The following is a 5618-nucleotide window of genomic DNA, read 5'->3' as shown; positions in this document are numbered from 1 at the left end:
CGAATGAGAGAGAGTTAGTAGTAGTGAAAGAAAAAGAGCGAAGAAGGCAGATGTAGAGATAAAGAGAGATAGATAGAGAGAGGCAGGGGCGAGCTCGAAACGGAAAGCGACTTTGGTCTCAAATCATTTGCTGTGCAGTTTCGATAGATCGGTCATCAGTAAATTAATGTAGAAGTCAATTTAGAGCGGATTTCAAGGCATGAATATAACAACTTTTATGTCGGAAAAAACGAAAATTGCTTACTATTATATTTCCTTAAAGTGTACGAAAAGCAAATGTTAGCTTGATGACGCGTGCCTACATGCCTCCCGACATGCATACAATTTATTTAGACCTATTCGGGCGCAAACTTTTTCATGTGACAAAACTTATGCGAAGCGAGCGCAAATGTGCAACAAATGTTGAAACAAAAGAAACAAGAGAATCTTAGCGAAAAATGAACAAGCTGTCAATTTTTGACAACCTCAGCACAGTCGCAGCGCGCACACACAAACACTTGCAAAGAAATTGCGAGTAAAAACTTTGGAAACTTCAGTATTTAGCAGTTTTTCTTAGGCAAGAAACAGCAAAAAGTCACTGTAAAACATGTGATGACGTCGCTACAAGTATACATGTACGTGTGTATGTGTTTGCACAGCAGTAAATGAGTTGCAACGTGTGTTAGCGCCTAAAAATATGCCAAACACGTACGCACGCCGTAATTAATTCGTACGTGAAAATGTGCGCGTGAGCGGCCTGTTGCAGGGAGTGATGGGGTTTAGATTTTTTACGGATTTATATCTGCGTGTGTGTGTTAGCGTGTAGAAAAGTAGCTAAAATTAAGCAAAGAAAGCGAAAAGCAACAAAACGGATGTGAGCGGAGTTAAGGCATCAACAAATTGCCAAGAAAATGTGTGGCACATGTGTGGTTGAAGAAAAGAGAAAAGAATTGCGCAGCTGTGATGATTTCTCAACAGTATTGATAAGTAGTATACGTGCATGATAAAAATATGTATATAGTTGAATTAGGTTTCTCTTGAGAAGACTTTAAAAATCTCATTTTTATTTAAATTGTGCTGCAATAAAAGCTAGGGCATAAAATTCTAAAACAAAAACTTATTTTTGAGTTAAAAGCATACATTTACAATTTCCACCTAGATTCTTTTCTCATATATAGCATAATCCCAGTGACATCATGCGATAAAGGAAGGATGCTTAACCGTTTAAAGTCTGAGAAAAGGTCTTTTACACTTTTAAGGAAAGTTTGTTTTGGACTGTTGTAAATTTGATTGGCTGACAGGTTGACAACTGTTAACAACTAAGAATTAGCCCTCAGATTAACGCAATAATATTTTTTTTGTTGTCGCTTGCGATCAGACGGCTTTTCGACTTTTCAATCAACCAAACAACTTACAAATTTTTGACCTCAGCGTAGCTTTGAAATCGAGAGCTAGCGCAAGATTGTTACACATTCAAAATACTTGACTATGGCCGGCTTCAAATAATATATGTAAAGTCTAGTAAAAATAAATCCATTATTTTTGCATTAAATTGAGAGTTTTATTTGGCATAATTAGCCTGATCTGATTAAGATCAAATATACACGGTTTTGTGCGATAACTTGTTAACAATTTTAAAAAAATTTCATTATATCACTATCATAGAAAAACTACCTATTGATAAAAACAAAACTGGAACTGCCAATTTTCACAACCTTCACTCAATTCGAATTTTTCACCAGCAAAATTATACATCATACTCTTACTAAAAGTTCGATGCATAATTTATATATCTACGATATCAAATTATATTATCAAATATTTAACTATGCCTCGATTCATCAGTTTTCCTCTCCACCGCTGAAAAACTCTGACTTTCTACTAATATCTTTAATTTTAAAAAATTTGAGTAGCGGCTTCCCTTTATATTATTTAGGCAACTACGACTGCAAATTTGAATTTTTTGACATACTCCTGTCACGTTTGAGGTGACAATATAGACTAATATTGAATTAAAAAAAAAACTTTTTGTTGGGCAGCCTTTTCTTTCCCAAGAATGCATTACATGGAATGAAGTTTTCAGATCCGAAGTTAAAAACTAATATTTCTCTGAGATCCTTATAATAGTATATTTCACTTCGATACATATCATATAACATAAAAGCGTATAAAAAGATCTTTATTTTGATATTGATCGATCAGTTTGTATAGCAGTTATATGCTAAAGTAATCCAATCTCAACAATTACTTCGGAGATTGTATATCTGTCTTGAAAAATACTCCATGGCAAATTTTGTGAAGATATCTCGTCAAACAAAAAAGTTTTCTACACAAGGACATTTATTTGAGTAGTTAGTTCAGTCAGTTTCTATAGCAGCTATATAATGGTCCGATATCAGCCGGTTCTGATAAATGAGCCGGTTTTTCGTGAGAAACTTGCAAAGGCAAAATTTCAGATGGATATCTCCAAAACTGAGTGACTAGTTTGTGTACATACATACAGACGGACAGGCGGACAAAGTGACGGACATAGCTAAATCGAATCGGCTCGTCATGCTGATCATTTATACATATATCATATATATTTTATCGCGTCTCCAATGTTTCCGACTTTTGTTTGTAACCCATCGTAGCAAACTTAATATACTCTGTTCAGGGTATAAAAACACAATTGAACATTTTTGGACTTAATTGAATGACAGTTGTGGTATGAAGGCTTTCTCAACTTCGGCGACTTTTACTAGCAAGCGTTTTTTGGAGATCTGAGAACAGGAAAGTGTTCTTGAGCAATTCCAAATCCAATTCATGCAATGAGCTCACGTGACACCAACTTTCAATGTCAATGAATATCTGAATCCAATATCTGTCGGAAAACCAGTCCGTTTGTCAAACCAAAATGTATGGACGCAATGCAAGAAACGATTCGAACTTTTCACCTTGCCTTATCTGAAAGTTGTTGTTGTAAAAACTGCTATAGCAGTACTTTGAGTCGACTGCACCTTGAAAAATAAATTATGTTCATGTTCTAGAAACTGGTCGGGTCGAGGTAAATAAAAAACTATTGAAAGATGGTTCAGTTAACATTCATAAAATATATGAAACCTGTGGCTAACACCTTTAAAATGTCTGCTAGTGTATACATTTCACTAAATAAATATTTACAAACCGAACACAATACTTTTACAGCTTAAATAACGACTAATTCAATTGTATACCCACTTTACGCAAACTTTACACCCACACCTATGCTGGTCTTCACCTTCATGCCGCTAAGGCATTCGTACTTAAGCCCTTACCATCAAAAAATTACACCACCTGCTAAATGAAAATCTGCGTTTAATCAAATTATTTTTAATTAATGCCAAAGTGAGTTTACCTACAACAAAGCAAAGTGTCGGCATAATTGCAGCAGACACACAAAAGACAACAGCGTTTATGGTATTACATACGTTGTGCCGTCTAGAAACATGCTACAAGCACTTGAAAATTTAACAAATTTATATGCGTGCTGTGTACCACCTGCTGTGCTTTAGCGCATAATTATATTTCGATTGTGTTTTTGATGTTTCGCAACAAAGTACGACAGCATTAAAACAACAACAGCAACATATAATTAAAACTAAAAATAGCATGTGGAGTGAGATAACAAAACGCAAGCGGTTTAAGGGCATAACTTAGGTGTAAATGGAATATGGAGTACAATAGAATTGGAAATTAGAAATTTAGAGCTTGTTTTCGCCCCGACTAAAAAATTAATCCAATCGTATAGTTAAGGGTGTTTTTCAGACATGTGGTTTTCAAGAAGAAATAAAACGCATAAATTTTAATATTTGGCCAAGATTTCAACTTTATTATACAGACAAGGGCTTGTCATTATGCTTCAAAAATAATTTAGAGCAAGTGATACCCGCGACTAGCTCAAGTAAATTCCAGCCGAGAGGTCAAAGCTTCGACCATTTTTCGCAGCCATTGGGGCCGTATATCAGCAATGATAACGTCTTCGGTGTGCACTGTACGGCCTCTCTGGGAAACACATTATCAACTAGAGTAAACTTGTTGCCAAACTGATCCATGGGTACTCGAATTACGGTTTCTGCTAGGCGATTATGTCAACCGTTGTTTCGGAGTTAGTCTGTTGATTGTGAAATAGCAAACCAAACTGAGTATAAATCAAGTAACAGCTGTAAAAAGATCAACTCCAAAAAAGTATTGCCTCATTGAAAACCACACGTTTAAAAAGAAAACCCGAAATGCTTAAATCATTTTGAAGTAAACTAGTATTTTAATAAAAAATAAATAATTATGTTCTGACAAGTCCCAAAGATTCTCAAAATTCCGGAATTGTTGCCTCCTGCGAAATTGTTACTTTCTAACGCCGAAAACTTACTGTCATAGTTAATTTTCTAATGTAGAAATAAATTACAGTGCTGCTTTATTTTGACAGCTCCCTACCAATCAAATGTCCTTCTGAACTACGCTCTCTCTGATACTTATTTTGTGAGATGTATCGGAGATAAACTGCTAGAAGAAAAAAAAATATATTGTGCAAAAAGACGTAATAAATGTACATGAATCCAAGCCGAGTCTGTACTGAATTTACGAAAAAATTTTTTTTTAAATTATACCGATTTTAAAGAGGTTATATATCGATCAAAACTTCTTACTTTGGTTTGACATTGGTTAAATGCTAGTGCTATAAGAAGGTAGTGCCATATAACAGCATTCTACATATAACCGGATTTATACATAAGAGTTAGTGGAAAATTGTCTTAAAAATGTTTGTCAGTTTAGAAGATATCGCAGCGGAGACCTATATCATTTCCATCTCTGCCCAATGTTCTACCTATAGGAAAATGTAATACATACCTGTATATATAAATATCAACAAGTACTGATTTCAAGTGAAGTGGTTGTGTTTTTGGTGCGGTCCTGGGGTTTTTCTTAAATCTCATACTTGTAGTTCTTTCACGCCAACTAAAGTGATTTCTTCCTTGTGACTTTTGGAAACCGAAACAATCTAAACGGACGCTAAACTTACAGAAAAGATAAGTAAAATATGTATTTTTAAATTAAAGTTTATTTGAACTTACTTGCATATTTTCCGCGGCAAATTTTTGGCTGGGAATAAAATTATTTTTCCCCTGAAACGGCGATCCAAAAACAACGTGTGCTTAATTTGCTCTACCGTTTTGTTTTGGTCAATCAGCTGTTCTCCTTTTCTTTTTCTCCTTTCTATTTCCTATTTGGTTTTGGCATTGCCAACTACCGATATATTATAAGTATTAGGGGCAATGACTGAACATACTAACTATCAGGTGTTTCCAAGTATTTTCTCATTGAGGTATGGCCTCTGAGAACAGTAGTGGGTGCACCCCAGAGAATCCATTTAAAAGGAACTCTAAAATTAGGAGAACGCCTCCTATTGGGAAAAATGAGTTATCCACCGTTGCTGGATCAACAAAAATGTGTGGAAATGCTAAGCAGGCAATAAGAATGGCTAACCTGCTGGAGAACCACAAAATAGTGAAACTACCCAGATCTTTAACCAGTTAGGTAGTAAGATTAAGGAATTAAGGAAGAAAGGCATATAAACCAAGCCATGCGCGACTTAGTTAGCCAACACACCAACAAAAAAGCCT

At 35.2% G+C, this 5618-nt stretch overlaps 1 long non-coding RNA gene across 1 annotated transcript; it reads right to left on the bottom strand.

Moving 5' to 3' along the window:
• Positions 1-3613: 3613 nt before the first annotated feature.
• LOC118682432 (uncharacterized) lies at positions 3614-5209 on the bottom strand. Its single transcript, XR_004978243.2, has 3 exons — positions 5070-5209; positions 4846-5007; positions 3614-4111 (listed from the first exon to the last, which is right to left on the bottom strand). It is a non-coding gene; the product is annotated as an uncharacterized lncRNA (long non-coding RNA).
• Between the last annotated feature and the right edge of the window lie 409 nt (positions 5210-5618).

The sequence above is a fragment of the Bactrocera oleae genome, chromosome 5 (assembly GCF_042242935.1).
Source record: "Bactrocera oleae isolate idBacOlea1 chromosome 5, idBacOlea1, whole genome shotgun sequence".
Classification (NCBI taxonomy): Eukaryota; Metazoa; Arthropoda; class Insecta; order Diptera; family Tephritidae; genus Bactrocera; species Bactrocera oleae.
This window is presented reverse-complemented; position numbering and strand designations above follow the sequence as displayed.